The sequence below is a fragment of the Mesocricetus auratus genome, unplaced genomic scaffold (assembly GCF_017639785.1).
Source record: "Mesocricetus auratus isolate SY011 unplaced genomic scaffold, BCM_Maur_2.0 Super-Scaffold_100001, whole genome shotgun sequence".
NCBI lineage: Eukaryota > Metazoa > Chordata > Mammalia > Rodentia > Cricetidae > Mesocricetus > Mesocricetus auratus.
This window is the reverse complement of record NW_024429187.1, coordinates 13,948,674-13,968,100: the sequence shown is the minus strand read 5'-3', so window position 1 is coordinate 13,968,100 and position 19,427 is coordinate 13,948,674. Positions and strand designations below refer to the sequence as shown.

Genomic DNA, 19,427 nt, shown 5'->3' with positions numbered 1-19,427 from the left:
GTTTCGTTTGTTTCAAACTACGGAGGTGACCCATGGTAGTCCTTGTTATGAAGCACAGCAGGATCGGTTCCATTTAAAATTAATGCATGCGCACATCTTTATCCCAGCACTCGGGAGGCAGAGGCAGGTGGAACTCTGTGAGTTCGAGGCCAGCCTGGTCTACAGAGGGAGTTCCAGGACAGGCTCCAAAACAATAGAGAAACCCTGTCTCGAAAAACAAAAACAAAAATAATAATAATGCATAATCCGTGGACATGAAAGTAAGCGATGTGGTTCTATAAATTAAAAAGGGGACATTCCTACCCTTCCACTCCATCCGAGATGCCTGTGCTCAGGGACAGTCACCGTGTGATAGGTGTTAGGCGTGGTATTTTCATGACAAAGCTGTGGATATTAAGCACATGATATGGGCAGTGACAGAAGGCAGATGGATGGGCAAGCCGCTACCTCACGGTCCTGGGGCAGATGAATCTCTGGTGTCTGTGACAACAGAAGTCCAGGTCACTGAAATTTAAAAATTAGAAGTCCAGGTCTGAGTGTGGCGGCACACGCCTTTAGTCCCAGAACTCGGGAGACAGAGGAAGGCAAATCTCTGTGAGTCCAAGGCCAGCCTCCTCTACATAGAGAGTTCCAGGACAGCTAGGGCTATATTACAGAGATTGTGCTTCATAAAAAAATTAGAAGTTTAGGTTTAATTTGAATTTACAATAAAACCTGCAGTCTTTGATTATGAATAGCCATAATTATTTCAATTATTTTCTTTTAAGAAGCAAAGGACTACCCTGGTTTGCCCTGTCACTGACTATGGATAAAAACAACCAACTGTTACATCGATAGCATCAGATATAAGCAGGACATTTTCTAGTTTCTTGTCAGCCTGACTGAGCGCCCTAAATCCTTGCTTTGAAGCTGCTCTTGCCATCCAGGTCCCTGGTCCACCGAGCAGAACCCAGTGCGGGGAAGAGCTTGGAAGGAGGAGATATTGTGCTTTTTGTCTGTGCCAGGGAACACGCTTGGTGTCAGCAAACAGCTCAGGGATGCACTCGCTGGGTGTCGAAGACTTTGTGCCAGCACAATGGGGTTTGGATTCTCCCAGGAGACCCAGGTGTGTCTGGGAGGGGGTTTCCAGAAAGTCTTAACCTAGGAGGGAAGAGCTGCCCTGAACACGGGCAGCACCGTCCCCATGTGCTGGGGTCCTGAGGAGAGCTGAGCACCAGGACTCCTCTCTCTCTGCATCAGATGGTTGGTTGATATAATGCGAGCATCTTCCTCACACCTCAGCCGCCACGCCTTCCTTCTCATAATGAAGTGGTTCTCAAACCAGGAGCACAGACAAACCCTCCCCTCCTCACGCCACTTTTAAAAAAATCAGGTCTGTTGTCAGAGTAACAAGATACACACCCTGTGAATTTAAAGGTAAAAGAAACCCGAAAAGCAAAACTTTGGAAAACATTCGCAACCCGGGCACAAGTCGCACAATACTGCAGGACCCTTGCGAAGAGGAAAAGAAGAGCCTCAAGTCAGAAAACCAGCAATGAGAGAGGGTTTTTGGCTGGACGGTGGCGCACGCCTTTAATCCCAGCACTTGGGAGGCAGAGGCAGGAGGATCTCTGTGAGTTTGAGGCCAGCCTGGTCTACCAAGCTAATTCCAGGACATCCAGAGCTGTTACACAGAGAAACCCTGTCTCAAAAAACCAAAAGAAAGAAAAAAGAAAGAAATGGGATTTTTGTCTGTTTTGTTTTTATTTATTCTCCCAAGTGTTTTTGTTTTGGGAGAGATACAGCACGGGTCAGATATGGGGGGACTGGGAGGCAAGCAGAGTTGGGGTGCATAACGTGAAATGGCCAAAGAACCAACAAAGGAATTATGTTTAAAAGAGAGAAAAGAGAAAATGGCCCTTGTTAGTATCCAGGCACACTGGGCCCCACCCCTTGGGGACCCAGCAGAGTGGTCAGCCCTGTGCACGAGCCTGGCCTGCTGTGTGGTCCCTTTAAAAGACAGAGCTCTGCCTTCTCCTTCCTCTCCCTCCCCTCCCTCTTCCCAGGAGGCTGCTCTGCCCCCTTCCTTTCTCTCTCCCCCTCTTTCCCTTCCCTCCCCCCAACAAAACTTCCCAGTATGCTCTGCCTGCGTGGCCTGTTTGTCTGTCACTCCTACCATGGTCCCCCTCACACAGAATCATAACAAGGATCCCAAGATAGCAGGGCCCAAAGACAGCTGTGAAGTCAGCTCCTAGCCCCAGATGTCTTAAAGTGACCATCCTCCGCAGAGGGAAGAGGTAGTTGGAGACGATGATGTGGTGGTGATCTGAGAGATGAAGACTGGCGTAAACTAGTGCGCACTCACAGAAGGAAGTGAGCACCCCTCAGAAGGGGCTCTGCTGAGGCGCTGCAGACTCCTGGTCACAGGCAGCCCAGGGCTGGGGTCGGATTAAGAGTCAGTGCAGTGTGGTGTAGACAGCCCGGTGGGGCTCCCTAGGAAGACAGCACAACTACAGAAGTTTCAATTGCTAACAAGCTTTGCTAAGAGGAGGTTACCTGAATTCTAATCCCTACATTTAGAACAAGCTCCTTGGCCCCCGGGAAAGCACAGGCTTCCACACCGTGGCTGTCTGGACACAGTAGCTGTTGCACCTTGGTTTTGGTTAGACAAGGCTCAGCTCCACAACAGCACTCAAGGAAATCACAGCCAGCCTAGGACACTCCCCTGTCACCTCGGGCACAGCCGGTGGTGCCTGGGTGCCTGGGACAACCCACAACAAACCAGGCTGCAGCTGTGCCCTACCCAAGCATGACATCGATGTTCTGCGGAAACTTCTGGCACCCGTGAGGCTGACAACTAAAAGTAAGTGAGTCTAAAACAGTCCCGGAGAGGGGCCAATAAATGTTGCAGGATTAACACCAAAATCTCTTGCAGATTAACTGAATCCCCCTGGCATTTGGGGAGAAATCTGAGCCTGCAAATTGAATGTGAGAGTCCCCTCTAGTTGCGGTTTTTTTTTGCTGGAAGTCACTTGGCCATCTTGCACTAAGTCCCCCACTGAGAGCTGCTGCTTCTCAGAATGTTGATGCTCAACACATCGATAGGTTTTTATGATTCTGAACTCTCCCAAAGTGCTAATTCTTAGGAAATAGATAGCGATTCGGTCTGTGTGCCTGTCACTAACGATCCCCTTAAAATACACCACAGTGCTTTTTTTTTTGCCATAGTCATACTGAGAGCTTCCCCTACTATATTAAAAAATTAATTAGATATAAGATTTTTTATCCAAAATAAAAATAGAAGTCAGACAAAAATCCCAGCCTAGAATGGAGAGGTGGGTACCAAGTCTCTGTCTAAAATGGAGCTGCTGGGAGAGGGAGTTTTCTGATTTGATTCCTGTCATGTTGATCACAGGGGATGACCTCACACCCAACAATATTTGGGCAATGCAAACTGCACTCAGAGGGCTCAACAGTAACAGCAGAAAGACACCAGGTGGGGTGGGCAGAGAGACGGGGTGGCTCTAGGGAGAGTTGGGGTATGTGTGTGGTTTTGAATTCTCAAGGAATTAACAAAAATGCTATTAAGATTAAATTATTATTATTATTTTTTTGGTTTTACGAGACAGGGTTTCTCTGTATTGTTTCGGAGGCTATTGGTCCAGCCCAGCCTCGAACTCACAGAGATCCGCCTGCCTCTGCCTCCCGAGTGCTGGGATTAAAGGCGTGCTCCACCACCGCCCGGCTATTAAGATTAAATTATTTAAAAAAGGCATTAGGATTCCTAGTTTTTCTGAAGAGAAAAATATAATAAATATTTTCTGTTTTTATAGTCGAATGTTTCTATTTGATGTTTAAAAAATGTGTAACCATTCTCACTCATAGGAAGATCTAGTGTTTAATTTATTCCCACTTTGATTTGTTATGTATCTTGAGGTCCCCCTTAGAAGTAAGGAAAACTTGAGAGAAGGGTAAACTAGCTTTTTTTGGGGGGGGAGGGTTTGAGACAGGGTTTCTCTGTGGCTTTGGAGGCTGTCTTGGAACTTGTTCTGTAGACCAGGCTGGTCTTGAACTCACAGAGCTCCACCTGCCGCTAAACCAGCTTGAATGAACTCGCCCAGAAGCACTATGCATTCATGTTTAGTGCACAGCTCTGTTTGAGCTAAGGAGGGGAACTGAGTGGGGTTGGTTTTATGGTGTAGCCTGAGGTAAGGGGCAGGATGTAACCCTTCTACCACCACGCACTTCTTCAAAACACTAACACTTTCCATGACAGCACACCCAGGGTTAGCTAGACTTCCTGAGTGGAGTTCATGGAGAATGAACTTAATGGAGACCTTAATGGAAAACTACAGGATGGGATGGAGTTTTCACCAGAATTTACATGAATACGTCTACAGGGCACTTGGTGTGGGACTCCTGCGCCGTTTCATGAATGTCACACCCCTAGCTTGCGGTGAACAGCATGGCATTCGCTCTGCCGACTGTGTCTGGGGGTTGTGTGTGTGTGTGTGTGGCCTCATCTGAGCTTCAGATGGAATCAGTCTCAGACTCCTCAGAGCCCTGCTTCCTCTGGAGAGGAGTCTGCTGGGCCTTGAGTTGTTTTATTTACGTGAGCGAAACTGTGAGTTGAACTTTTAAGAAACTAGGATGACAAATGTCCCCCTTTTCTGTCCCTTCGTCCCTTCCTTCCTTCCTTCCTTCCTTCCTTCCTTCCTTCCTTCCTTCCTTCCTTCCTTCTGTCCTTCCTTCCCCTCTTCCTCTCATCCTTCTCTCTTTTTTGGGTTTATGTAGGTCTCATTCTGTAACCCATGCTGGCTCTGAACCCACAGAAATCCTCCTACCTCTGCTTTGCAAGTGATAGGATTACAGCCCAATGTCACCACACCAAGTCTTTTCTTGGCTTTTTTTCTGGGAATGTAGGTGTTAGCATTGTTAAGCCATAGGTAATCTCTATGGCGTGGGGCCATCTGTGGGAAGGCGCCTGAGTTTTGGGAAGTGCCCTAGGGTAAGAAGCAGATCCAGTGACCTGGTCCCCAAATCCAACAGTGGGCGGAGGGCTGTTGCAGGTGTCCAGGGGTGGAGCTCTGCGTTCTTTCCCCAACATGACCTTCATCTCACACACGACAATCCTGAAGAATCTGATGATGTCATCCTCCCAAACCTACTACCAAACAACTAGAAAAGGTTCTCCACGCACGGAGTTGATGGCCTGTTGCCCTGATTGAGGTTGTCTTCAGATGTCACAGCCCTCTGGTCAGAGCAGGCCTGTTTGCGTGGTCTGTGTGCTCTTGCATGACTCAGCATATTTCTGGAGGCATGCTTAAAGTGAAAAACTAGAGACCCCGTCACAGCAACCACCCTCTGTACTTCTCCTGGCGATCGCTACCCTTCCCTTCCACCTCACCAGACGAAAAGATGGGTGGGGAAGAAAGAGAAAGATGTGGGACCCGGGACATTGGGAGACAACTCGGGTATGAGCAATGTAGGGGCGTGGCAGGCAGGGAGCCAGGGACAGCCACGGGCTGGGTGACATGCTGAAGAATTTGGGCCATCTTTCTCCCCTGCTACTAATAACGGGCATCATTTGATGATTGCAATATGGTTTGGGGACTATAACCAGGTCTGGAAAAGCGTAAGAACTCTCTAGAGCATTCATTAACTACTTGGTCGAGAAGGTCCCAAGTCTTTCCGACTGTTCTCTAAGTCTCGATGAATCCCATCTCAAAAGTAAAGGGGCTGTTTAGGAAGGGAACAAGAAAGCAATGTTCTCATCTTAAGAACAAAAGTGACAAAATCAAACCCAACAGAACTCAGTGTTGTTCCAGATCCGGCTGTTATACTGTTAGACATTTCAAGATGAAGAAGCCATCGTCTCTTTACTCAAGGTACTCAGTACGTGACAGGGGAGACACTCTCAAAACCACAGCAGGAACAGATATCAAGTTGTTCCCAGGGGATCTATGAACCTGGAGGCAGGGTACTGGAACTGGCTGTGGATGGCTGCTCTTAGGAGATAATACCTGAAGTGTTCTTTAAGTGGGAAAGCAGACTTATGGGCTGAGGAAGGAGTGGGGTGTGGGGTTTGGATGAGATTGTCTACCAAGGTATCTGAACACTTGGTTTCTTGGCGCTGTTTGGAGAGGTTTGGGCACTAGAGGATGTGTGCCACGGCTGGGTGGGTCTTGCAGATTGGGAGGGGCTCACCTCATTTCCAGTTCACTCTCTCTGCTTTCTGCTTGCCATTGAAGGTGTGAGTACTCAGGTTCCCATTCGTCACACAGTAGGCTTATAACAGGAGTCTACCCATGTGCGTGTTGTACACACAGTAGGCTTATAACAGTGTTCAGGCATCATGAGGTTAAACTTCAACAACATTCTGTTTAATTACTTTAACTTTTTAAACTTTATTTTATGTGTTTGGCTGTCTCGCCTTCATGTATGGCTGTGCACCTTGTGTGTCCAGTGCCTGTGGAGGCTGGAAGAGGAGTTGTGAGTGACCGTGTGGGGTGCTGGGAACTGAGCCCCGCGTCCTCTGCAAGAGCAGTCAGTGCTCCTAAGTGTGGTTCTATCTCTACAGCTCCCTCCACAACATTCTAGGAGGGATTCACCCAAGCCCACCTATGCTTTGCTTTAAGGGAGATGTCATCTCTATTACTCCGGAAAGCAAACAGATCTCTGCTCTTTGTCCTGAAGGGAGACTCGGAGTCTCTAAGGATACCTGCCACAGACAGAGAGTTGGGAACAAAACCTACCAGCTACAGCGTCCGTGTCTGAGCCCACGAGAGGAACAGAGCCGTAGGGACGTGTGCGGAGCGTCTTCAGCAGCCTCCCAAACGTGGGTGCTGTAAGTGTGTCGTTCTAGGGCAGTGAGGGGCGGAGTTAAGAGCGGAGTAACGGCAAGAGCTGCCCAGGGCTCAGATTTAAGATGCCATAAATGTAAATGGAAGCTACCTAGGAGACAAAATTAGTTAGGGCTTGTTAATCTAAATCAGAGGCCCACAAGTCATTTTGTACATGAAGGGTCAGGCCACATCGGAAAGTGTGATCGATATTGGCAATTGTGGATAGCGATGACAAATGACTGGGTATTTCCGTGTTTCAATAACACGTCATGTACGGGCCAGTGGAGAAGGCTCAGCAGTTAAGAGCACTTGCTCTTCCAGAGGACTGGAGTTCGATTCTCAGCACCCACAGAGAGGCTCACAACCGTCTGTTAACTCCAGTTCCAGGAAATCTGATGCCCTCCTCCAGTCTCTATGGTGTACAGGCATGCACGGGACGGAACACTCATGCACATAAAGTAAAAAAAAATAATATCTCAAAAGATAAAACAAGAGCTGCGCACAAACACAGCCCCACACCCTGTACTTTTATGACGCAAGGCCTGGACCAAGCCCACATTTTCTTTTTGTCTGGCGAGGTGGAAGGGAAGGGTAACAGTCTCCAGGAGGTACAGCCGGTGGTGGCTGTGGCGGTGGCTGCAGTTTTTCCACTGTGATGCTCAAGGCAAGGCTGCTGTCCCGCGGACTGAGGGATCCAAGCGCATGCATGGGAGCTGAAGCCAGAGGGTTCCAAGCGCATGCGTGGAAGCTGAAGCCAGAGGGTTCCAAGCGCACGCGTGGAAGCTTATGCCATAGCAGTGAATTTGATTGCTGAATGACAGCAGGGGACATCTGGAGTGAAGCAGGCTGAGGACACAACTCCAGGTAGGCACCACCGTTGTAAGGGTCAGGCTTCACTGAAGAGGTAACCCCCCAAAAAATACAGCCACGTGGTGGTGGTGTGCATTCGCGTGACTGTGCCTGTGTGCGTGCATGCGTGTGTGTGTCTGTGTGCACGCACACATCCAGTATTAAAACGACCTTCGCCAGACCTTCAAGCCATTCACTCTCCATAAGAACAACAAAAGACTTCTCTAGCAAAATTCAGAGACACGCTCCCCTTTTTTCCTTCTCTCACAAATGTGGTTTGTGAGAGTCGTGTATGGGGGCAAACCGTGGTGAGTCACCCTACACCCAGAGTGTTTCTCTTAGGATCTGTGTTTTTATTCAGCCGGGAAAAGGCGTACAGTTGGATGTGCTCCATTTCTCTTCCCTGAGTGCATACGTAGCTGCGGGTAACAGCCATCCGCTTATTTGGCCAGCCACTTGGCAAATGCGTTGGCAGCACCTGTGGTCGGAGAGGGAGGCGCGTGGATGATGTACTAACCAGGCGAGAGACAGCGGTAGCACCAAGCAGGACGTGACTAACGTGCGGGAGCTGCTTGAGAAAACAGCAGGGATGCTGTCGGTGTTTTTCTCCGGGACTCTGTGTGTAATTCCTTATGTTTAGAAGCTTCTAGAAGATAAGCATGCTTCCAAGTTCGGGTGATCCATGGGTGTTGAAAGGGGACGGCAAAGAAGCAGCGTCATGGCAAATGCTCTGCAAGGAGACTACACTGCCAACGCTGTGCTGTCCCGTCTGAGCCGTCCAGACACTGAGTTATTGGAACTTATCTCCATAGCAGACCTTGGGGTCTGAAAAATGGCTCATGGGTTAAGAGCTCTTACTTTTCTTGCAGAGGCTCGCGAGCAATCTGATGCCCTCTTCTGGTCTCTACGGGCAATGGCTGTCATGTGCCGGTACATACCCACACACGCGTGCGCGCGCGCACACACACACACACACACACACACACACACAGATAAATATTTAAATAAAATAGTCATGTACAATAGTATCAGGTGCCTCTTTATAAGAAAATATGTAAGATATACACAAACCTGTGTGAGGACAGGGACACACGTGAGTCTGGCTTTAGTTCAGACAGCTACTTTGAAGTCCCTACTGAAGGGCACATGAGCCAGTTAAAGATGGCGCCAAGGGCAAGTGAGGAGGGCGAGTCCTGAGATGTTTACAAAAAAGAGTGATTGGTTGCTAAGATGGAACCAGATGCGTTCACTGCATGAATGACTCGTGTTCACTAGGTGAAGCATAGGGCACCCAGGCACGTGATAGGCTGAACTTTAAAACCGGTTGGCTGGCTGTTTTCCCACTCTTTTTTTTTTTTTTTTTTTTTTTTTTTGCTTTAAAGGATGCTTGTTGTGGGGCAATAAAGGAGTTCCTTCTTGACTAGACTCCCCGCTGTGTCTGATTGTCTCCTGGATCCTGGGAGGCTGGGAATGGGAGACAATCAGAGTGGTGCCCTTATCCTTCCTGGAACCCAGCTCAGCCTTCCATGGTTGGGCTAAGACCCTGTACCTATAATGACAAATCATTCACAATTCAAAACACCTTTTAAAATGTAGAGTATTTTGAACTGATTTCAACATAAATCAAAAAGCAAAGAGAAAAACAACAAAAAAGAGAAACAAAAGCAAACAAATGAAAACTCAAGTATTCATTCTTGCCTACTTTAGCTCCAGAGCGGAAGGACCACTATCGAGAGGGCAGGATGAGTTACTCTGCCTCGAGCTGGCCACTTTGTCAGGCAGAGCAAGCCGATTTCTCTGGGCTCCAGCATCGATCTACATTTTCAGGAAAACAAGTCTACATACTTCCATCTGAAGCGTCTGCGCTCAGGTCAGAGCTGATAACTTGTTTTTACAAACTAATGAAAGCCAAGCCTGTTCTTCGGGGTCTCACTGTTGACCCTGCGAGGGAAGAGTCAGGGCTTTTTCCCATCCCAGTTCTGGGCTTAATTGAAATAATTAAAGGAGCCCCTCTATCATTACAGGCTATTATATGTTCCACTGGAAGGCGTATTGACTCAGCCTTTTGAACACTCATTACGGAAATAGGCAGTGTGAAATCACAGCTGGCTTCGGCACTGTATTCCACTCCACATTTGCTTATGTAAATAACGGTGAGTGCCAAAAATGCCTGCTTGTGTCCATCATAGTAATTTCCTTGATTGACAGTCACGGAAGAGTCAACGGTGCCCTTGGTGGTTGAGTTGCTCTCGTGTCTCCTGCAGATGCTGGCTCCGTGGCCACTCAGCCTGCATTGCTATGGTCTCCATTGGTTTTCTGAGATAGACAGGAACTCGTTGTGTGGTGTAGGCTAGCTCAGACTCACCGCTGTCCTTATCAGCACTATGAACTGTTATGGGTCTCTGAGTCAGCTGCCAGCCAAACTTCAGCATGAGGTGAGAGGAACTCATAAGGCCCTAACCCTAATCAAGGAGCTATTGGCAATTGGGTGGTGGAGGGGAGAGTCAGTCTTATTTGGGGGCGTGGCCACTGGTAGGGCACCCTGCTCCAGTGAGTGACCCCACACCCATGCACATGTGAATGTATTCATTTAGTGAGGGTGTGTGTGTGTGTGTGTGTGTGTGTGTGTGTGTGTTTACGGATGTGACGTTTGGAGAAGGACATATTGGGAGGACTCAGGTGAGTTGAGGGGACAAACAGAGAGTGGTTATGGCGATATCTCATTGCGTACACAAGATATTCTCAGAATAAACAAAAAATGAATACATATTAAAAGAGAGGGAGAGAGACATTGTTTCAACGAGGATGAGATATTTCTGGCAGTTCATTTCTCCTTCATGGAGTCTTGCTGCTCACTCTCTCTGTCTCTCTGTCTCTGTCTCTCTCTGTCTCTGTCTCTGTCTCTGTCTGTCTGTCTCTCTCTCTCTCTCTCTCTCTCTCTCTCTCTCTCTCCGTTTCTTTCTCCTGTTCTTTGTAATGTTCAGCAAACACTGGCAAGGAACTCTATATTTTGCTTCCTTGATTCATATTTTCCCCCTGCCTTCTTCATTTGTGAGTTTAAACTTCCTTTTCACCCATCCTCCGGCGAGCCCGCCGTCAGACCTTGAGTAACAGTGAGCTTCTGGGGGTTTCTTCCCTGACCACGAGAGGGAAGGAAGAGGTCTAGAGAGAGGCAGAGTGTAGCATTCTCTTCCCAGGTGACTCTGGGGCGTGTCCAATTGATAATTAAAGCTAACCACCACAGCAGTTGATCTGATAGGACAAAGTGTGTTTTCCAGGTGGCGTGTTGTCAGACCTAGCTGTTCCCATGTGCGTTTCGTGGACACGACAATGCTGTTGTTCAGATGCACAAACTGAGTCTATTCTAGACTCTCACCCTCTTGGGTCGGCTGTCCGGTGAGTTAGCCACAGTCCTGATCATTCACTCAGTGGATGTGGCCTCAGTGATGTGAGCAAGAGAAAAAGACAGGCCAGATGCAGTTAGCCATGGGCTCCCCAGACACTGAGACTACAGAAGACAGCTACACAGGAAACAACAAGGTGTGCGCACGGCTTCTAAACTGATGAATCCGTGTGCCGCGAACCCAGGAAGGAAAACAAGTTTGGAAGCTCCCATTCCTTTTGTTTTGAAAAAAAAAAAATTACAGTGTTGAGTTTAAAAGCCACACTCATTTTGGCAACTGTAGCCAGCGAACAGAGACGTAGGGAAACTGATGTTGTAGCCCAGCCTGTTTGCTTTTCTGCCTGTGCTTCGCAGAGTTGAACACATACAGGGAAACGACTTTGTTCTAGGATGTTGTGTTTTCATAGACCACACTATTTGTCTATGCTAATTTTTGTTTTTTTTTTTAATGAACAGTTAAGATTTGTGTTAAGGTGTGCATGTAACATACACTTTGCCAATTTAAAATAGATACCTCAGGGGTTGTTAGTATGTTAGCAGAGTTTCTCAACTCACACCACAGCCAGCCCTGGCGCGTTCCTCAGCTGAAGAAGAGTGCCCTTGCTCACGACAGTCACGGCAGGCTTCTTCCAGTGGCCTAACCTCTCCCACCTCCCCACATGCAGCAGCCACGCCCCAGAGTTCAGATCAAGATCACTGTGTCTGAAAATGGCTCCAATCTTTCCACAGCTCATCAAGTTGACTTTTGGGGGAGGGGAGGCGATTGCTTCCTGTAGCTGCTTTATGTGATCATTTGGACAGCCCAGATGTGGCCTTTGGGCCACCTGGTGACAGGAGGGATGTGTGGAAACCACAAGGTGTTCTCGGCACAGCTCAGGTTATAGCAGGAAGGCAGAGTGTGGCTCTGCCTCCTGCTGTCGTGAGCTGCAGTGGGTGTCTGGTGACACGTGAGCCCGTCTGTGGAAAAGCCAAATTGGAGTTTGCGGCGGTTTGAGTAGAAATGGCCCCCATAGACGCATGTGTGTGAATGCTTGGCCCACGGGGGGGGGGGGACTGGGACTACTGGGAGGTGTGGCCTTGCTGGAGTGGGTGTGGCCTTGGAGGAAACATGTCGCTGTGGAGTCGGGTTTTGAGGTCTCGTAAGCTTGTCTGTCCAGTGTGTCTCGTTCTTCCGATGCTTACAGATTGATATATAGGACTCTCAGCTACTTCTCCAGCTCCATGTCTGCCTGCTCCCCGCTGTGATGATAACGGACTAAACCTCTGAACCATAAGCCAGCCCCAATTAAATGTTTTCTTTTATAAGAGTTGCTGTGGCCGGGCATTGGTGGCGCACGCCTTTAATCCCAGCACTCGGGAGGCAGAGGCAGGCGGATCTCTGTGAGTTCGAGGCCAGGCTGGACCGACAGCCTCCAAAACAGAGAAACCCTGTCTTGTTAAAAAAAAAAAAAAGGAGTTGCTGTGGTCATGGTGTCTCTTCACAGCAACGGAAACACTAAGACAGAGATCTACTTAACTAGTAGCTAGTAGCATCTCCTTCCCTCCCTCCCTCCCTCCCTCCATCCCTCTTCTCTCTTTCTCTCTTAGCCAATTAAAAAAAGTGTGTTTCCAGGGGCTGGGGAGACGGCTCAAGGGTTAAGAGCCCTTGTTGTTCTTCCAGAGGACTTGGGTTTGATTCAAGCACCTTCAAGGCCGGTTACGACTGTCTGTACCTCCAGTCCCAGGGGACCTGACTCTCTCTTTGCCTTCCATGGACACAACACTTACATGGTGCAGTAAAACACCCATTCAAATAATCTTACATTTTAATTAAAAAAAACCAACAGTGTTTCCAGCTGGTGAGACAGCTCTGGAGGTCAGAGTGCTCACTGTGAAAGTTTGTCAGCCAGAGTTCAATCCCAAGAGCCCACATAAGGGTGGAAGGAAAGAACCGTCTCCCTTAAGTGACCTCCCTCCCTCCCTCTGCTCCACACGTGCCCACACCTGCACCTTACCCACAAGCGTATGACAATGCACAAGTAAGTAACTTCTGGAGTGTGTGACACATCAGCTGTGCATCAGTTCCCAGCAAGGGTGCCCTGTGTGACCCCTCGCCATGACCCCCGAGGTGACGTCAGCCTTTGTGGAAGCTGCTGGCCACAATCCAGGTGTGTGACCAAAGCCCGAGGAACACGAGACTCACCTGCTTTTGCTTCTCCAAGGAGATGAGGGTGTATTTGCAGGGCTGCTACGGTTCAGTCAATAGACACTCAAAGCTGTGCTTAAAACGTTCCTTTTTTAAGAGGGGGGAAATCGCGAGGTCACCTTGAAAGGATTCTGCACAGAGGTAAGACTTGTTCATTTTTATTCAGTACCTTCATCAAGTCTGCCACTGCCTGAGCTGGCACCGTCCTTGCAGTGAGTCTCGTCTGTGCCTGTCTCTTTGGTCTCCCTGTGACTTCTGACAGCTGGTCCAGAGTTTCGGGTCTTATCTTGTACCACGTGAGAGATGAGAAGAGAAACAACAGGAAGAATGAGGGGGGGATGTGTTGGGGAAGTCCTGTGCATTTGTCAATAAAGCACTGTCTGGCCAATAGGGAACCAAGATAGGTGGGACTAGGAGTCCAGGAGAACTCTGGGAAGGAGGAACACGGAGAGTCAAGATGTAACGCCATGGGGTAGGAAGCCCGGAACTATTCTCCGGTAAGAGAAATATTTAGATTAACAATTATGGGGTAATTACTTAAGTCAGAGCTAGCCAGTAAGAAACAAGCAAGGTCAACAGCTTCATAATTAATATAGCCTCCTGTGTGTTTATTTGGGACTCATGCGGCTCTGGAACCAGGTTGGCAGGAAGGCTTCTCTCAAGGAAAAAGCTTCTCTTTACAGGGATGGGAAGGAGTACAGAGGGGAGAAGAATAACAGACTCTGTATTTTCCTTCAAGTGGGACCTGTAACTACAACTACATCTCTGTCTGTCCGTCTGTCTGTCTGTCTATCCATCTATTTATCTCCATCTAAATTCCACATGTCTATCATCTACTTATCATCCATCTATCATCTATTATACACTTATCATCTATCTGTCTATATATCTATCATATGTGTAGGCATGAATTCCATCTATCCATCCATCCATCATCCATCCATCATCCATCCATCCATCATCCATCCATCTATTACCCTCCATCCATCCATCATCCATCCATCTATCATCATCCATCATCATCCATCATCCATCATCATCCATCATCATCCATCCATCACCCATCATCCATCATCATCCATCCATCCATCATCCATCCATCATCCATCCATTCATCATCCATCATCATCCATACATCATCCATCATCATCCATCCATCATCATCCATCCATCCATCATCCATCATCCATCCATCATCATCCATCATCCATCATCATCCATCCATCACCCATCATCATCCATCCATCATCCATCCATCATCCATCCATCCATCATCATCCATCCATCATCCATCATCATCCATCATCCATCATCCATCATCATCCATCATCCATCATCATCCATCCATCATCATCCATCATCCATCCATCATCATCCATCCATCATCCATCCATCATCATCCATCATCATCCATCCATCATCCATCCATCATCATCCATCCATCCATCATCCATCCATCCATCATCATCCATCCATCATCCATCATCATCCATCCATCCATCCATCCATCCATCCATCCATCCATCCACCTACTATATATGACCTAAAGCAGAAAGAGGACTACTTTGGGGGAGGAAGGGAACCAGTGGGAGCAGGGACAAGAGGAGGCAGTGGGGACCAGTCCGAGCAGAGCGCAGTGCTGTGCAGGTGTGAAACGTCACCGTGGAACCTGCTTTCCCTACGCAAAACCCCCGACAGGAAGGGTGGGAGGTTATTTCTGCCCACTCATCACAATTCCTATATGCAGCTGGGAGGCATGTGGGGTTTTGAAAGACAAAGTCTGACACTGTGCTTTGATCCACGTGGATCTTGTTGAGATCACTAAACTTGTTGTGCCATCTTGAATGGCGTTTGTTTTCTCTATGCTACTGGGCCAGGGAAGTGAAATGCCAGCCGGGATCATTTGCCACCCGTATATCATAGTTCATAAGAAAGTCTCCCTGTGGAAACTGTGCACTGAACTGTAACGCCTGGGACCCCCCTGGGAGATGAGAGAGCCTTGCCCTTATAACTGTGTGCCTGTACAATTGCAAAATCAGGAACAATCCCTCATGTTACAAGATGTAATAGCCGTAAGAATCCGCCCCACATTAAGGCAGTTAGAGAGTAATTTGATTTATTCAGTGCAGTGGCCACTGTGGTTGCTATGGCCACCTTGAGGGAGACTGGGACATCTGGTACAAAGCCGAGGTGGGGGAATGGCTTTCAGAACCGTCCCTTCTCACCAGCAACCTTTAGAAGGAATTTGCTGCTTCCAGACAGAGGCAACAGGTCCCCCTAAGCACAGATCCCACGTGATGCGCGGCCCAAGGGTGGCAAAGTGTCGGGTGCAGACTGCTATCGATTATCACTGTGTACAAAGCCCTAATTACGGCACCATGTGCAGAGTTCTGTGTTGATGGAAACAGTTCAGACTATATCTGACTTTGCCAGAGGCTTCCTGGTGGAAAAAACAATGAGTAGCCGCGGGGTTCTCTCCATGGTGATGAGTTTGCCGGCCGGTTTGCCGGTCTTCCGAGTGCTGTGATTACTGGAGGGGCAGCTCACTGAGACAGCCTCTTTCTCCTTCTGTCATTTTCCTGTGTCTAACATTGTTCTGGGCACTAGACACACAGAATGACACCAAAGTCCCTGTCCTGCTGGGGCACTTTTCCAAGTGCAGAAGATGGGCACAGACATGGTCTGGCGGGTGCTGTGGGAAGCGCAAACCCACAAACCAGGAGGTGAGGGCTGCAGGAAAGAGCTTTTTAATTTTAGAATGAAGGGAAGGACTGCGGGAGCCCAGGGGGGAGAGCTGGGAGGAAGCCAGGACTACATGCGCACATGCGCACACAAGCACACACCACACACACATTGCCGCACATACCCACACGCTCATACACACACGTACACACTCTCACTACACATTCACACACGCCCATGCACATATACACACACATGTGCACACTCTCAGTACACATCCACACTTGCTCTTGCACGCAAACACACACACACACACACACACACTCAAAGCCTGGGAATTTCATCATGATACCCAAACCATGGTTGGGCGCCAAATGCAGCGGACACAGACCTGCAGAGTGCTGTGATGAAAGTGACCAGGCCGCAGGAGGGAGCAACCTTCCATTGTTTTTTTTTGGGGGGGGGGGGGCTGGGATTGAACAATTCCTGTGCGCATGTGTGTGAAAGCCTTACGCAAGTGTCTTTCTCTGTGACTTTCCACTTCGTGTATTGAGCGGTGTCTCTTGCTGATTCCGGGGCTCACTGCTCCAGCCTGTCTGGATAGTCAGCTTGCCCCATCCCGAGTGCTGGGACCACAGGCGGGCTGCCGTGTCTGCCAAGCTTTTAGGACCCAAACTCTGGCCCATACATTCACCAGGAAGGCACTTTCTGCGCCATCTCCTCTGCCTGCTGTGACCTGATATTCTGGGGGTAAAGGCTGTGAGATGCCGCAAGTTCGTGAACCTGCTGTGAAAACGACTTATTTCCTTACAAATCCTTGAAGTTCAGGGTCCGCACAGCCTGAGATGTTCAAATGGAATTCTGTGGAGCGAAAGGGAGCCAGACCAGGTGACTTAAGGAAAACGTCTTCAAACCAGGGGCCCCGTTTTGGTTTGCTTTTCAGTCATGATTCAGCCTTGCTGGAGGAGTCTTGAAATCAATTCGGCAGTGGCTTGTACACTGCCACAAGTTCAAATCTTGAAAGGCCCCTGACAAATGGGCCGTGAATGTGATTCTGAGTGTGCGCCCATCACCAATGGGAGTAACAGTGTGGGTGACTTCCAGGGGCCATTGGTTTCCTGACACTGCCCCTCCCCTCTTTTGCACTGGCTTTCCAGCTCTGTCCTCTGGGGCCTCTGTCTTCCCCTTAACTCAGCATCGACCTCTTAATTAAGTGCCAGGAACCCAATAACCCAGCAGGATCAATGCCATCTCTCTGATTAACTTCAAGCTGCAGGCAAGGAAGGCGGTGTGGAAACCATCTGCCCCTGGTTGTAAGATCTGAAGTCGGCCACACAGAGTCCGGGCTCCGCCTGCGGGGCCTCCTCTTCCTGCTGCACATGGGTTCCTAGGACAGCCCGGCTACTGCTCACCAGCACCAGCACTGGAGCCTGCCTGGCTTGCAATGTGGGGTGTGTCAGTCCCCCCTGATATCACACTCACAGTGTGTGACATTTGGGGAATCCCTCCAGAGTTGAGATCCAAGAGAGCATGGCTGTTCTCAGCAACAGTCCAGCCTTAGTCCCCACTGGATTGGGGGTTACAGCTGAGGTCACCTTCTGGTCATTCCTGTCAGGTTTTGCAGACCAAAGACTTCTGCTAGGTTTTTCTTTTCTTTTTGAATTCCCATGAGAAGTCCTATAACCCTTCTACATATTTGGTAGATCCTGTTACCCATGTTTTTTTTGTTTTTGAGACAAAGTCTCACTATGTAATCCTGGTTGGCCTGGAACTCACAGAGATCCTCCTGCCTCCGCCTCCTGAGCACTGATTAAAGGCGTGAGCCACCATGCCCAGCTAGAGATTTGTCTCATTCTTTTTAAAGTGTGTATGTGTGTGTGTGTGTGCGTGCATGTGTTTGTATGCATGGTCAAACTCACTTACATGAGTGCAGGAGCCCTTAGAGGCCATAGGTGATGCATTCCCTGGAGCTGGAGTTACAGGCCACCCAACACGGGTACTGGGAATAGAACTCGGGTCCTCTGGAAGAACACTGCACACTGTCAACAGCTGAGCCAGTCACCCGGTATCCTTACAATCCAGTATTAAATATGCGTGTAACACTTACCTACAGGCAAGCAACGGATAACACGGTTGCACCTTTAGAAGCATTACTGCATCATGGCGATGAAACGACCGGCTTTCATCCAGCCCTACTAATACTTCCCACGAGAGCCATCAATCAATCACACGCACTCATGTAAGTTACCCTAAGAAGCACAAGTCACCTACTCAGAACACCAGTTACCCCTGGGAGAAATAAGTACCATGTACTGTGTGAAAAGAAGGCATTGGCCCTACACAGGGAACTATAGGAACCGGGGAATGCTGGCAGCGGGAGAAACCGTCTTCCCCAGGGACGAGCACACCATTCCACTGCGCAGTGGTCAGCCCCGGAAGCATGAACATACAAGGAACATCACGGGGACCGAGCAGGCTGTGCTTAGGAGTGTAGGTGTGTACACACATGTGCACGCGGTAGCCAGTGGTGAGAAGAGAGGCCATGAGTTTGAAACTGAACAAGGAGGGGTTTGTGGGAGAGGGCTCAGAGGGAGGAAAGGGAAGGGAGAGATGTCGTCAATAAATTTATAATGGCAACAATTTCTCAAAAGAAGGGAAGAGAGGACTCGCTTGGTTATGGTCACTGACCTGGTAAATTGGCTCCCCAATGGCCAAAAGGTGTCAGGTGGTGCTAATAACACCACACAACATTCAGAAGGCTCAAGAGTCGCATTCTGCACTAGGTTAGAGACTAATTCAATTCACACTTGAATTGACACTGCTGACACAAATTCAATGGCTCTTGTCAGAGGACACACGCATCCACAAGGTGTTCCCTGTAAGAACTTGCTAACTTATTTTATCGTGTCTTGGGTAAGCGATGAAGGCGATCAATTACGTGCAATTAAAATGCCACAGGGAAGCCCATTCCGGCTCTGAGGAAGGCGGTGAGTTTATTAATTAATGATTCCAGATGCTATTTAAAGAAACTTCGAAACTCAAGTGGTTGCTCCAGATCAAGGTTGGAGAAGCGGTCAGCACCAAGCATCCAGCTGCTCCCTCAGTCTCCTGCGGGGCTCTAGTTGGCCTAAGGGTTTTAGTTTGAACTGATAGGTGCTGCGGGGGCCATGGCGCAGGCCCTGCAGGAGACTGCACCAAGTGCTCCAGACACCGGCTTGTTCTAGCACAGCAACGTTTTCTCTCCTTAGGGAAGGTTTGGTAATGAAGAGTTCATTTAGTATTTAAATATTCATCTAGTCACTCCCCCAAAGAAATAGTAAGCATATAGTTGAAGTGGAACCTTGAAATTTAGATGGATATTATCTTTGCTTTGGTGTCTGAGTCACTATGGTAATTTCATGCTACCCGAGGTAATTATTTTACTAGGAAACGTTGGGGCGGGAGAGACGGCTCCGTGGCTAAGGGCACACACTGCTCTTCCAAG

General features: G+C 48.7%; 1 long non-coding RNA gene across 4 annotated transcripts in view; it reads left to right on the top strand.

Moving 5' to 3' along the window:
* The first annotated feature begins 2,140 nt into the window (after positions 1 to 2,140).
* Positions 2,141 to 19,427, top strand: part of LOC121139698 — a 38,047-nt gene continuing 20,760 nt past the window's right edge. For 2 of the 4 annotated variants that reach the window (XR_005876611.1, XR_005876610.1), the window contains exons 1-5: positions 2,141 to 2,842; positions 6,618 to 7,688; positions 9,381 to 9,543; positions 9,698 to 9,826; positions 18,057 to 18,182. This is a non-coding gene — a long non-coding RNA (uncharacterized LOC121139698). Of the gene's footprint in view, positions 2,843 to 6,617; positions 7,689 to 9,380; positions 9,544 to 9,697; positions 9,827 to 18,056; positions 18,594 to 19,427 lie in introns of those variants that run through there. The other 2 variants (XR_005876609.1, XR_005876608.1) reach the window with 2 other exon arrangements.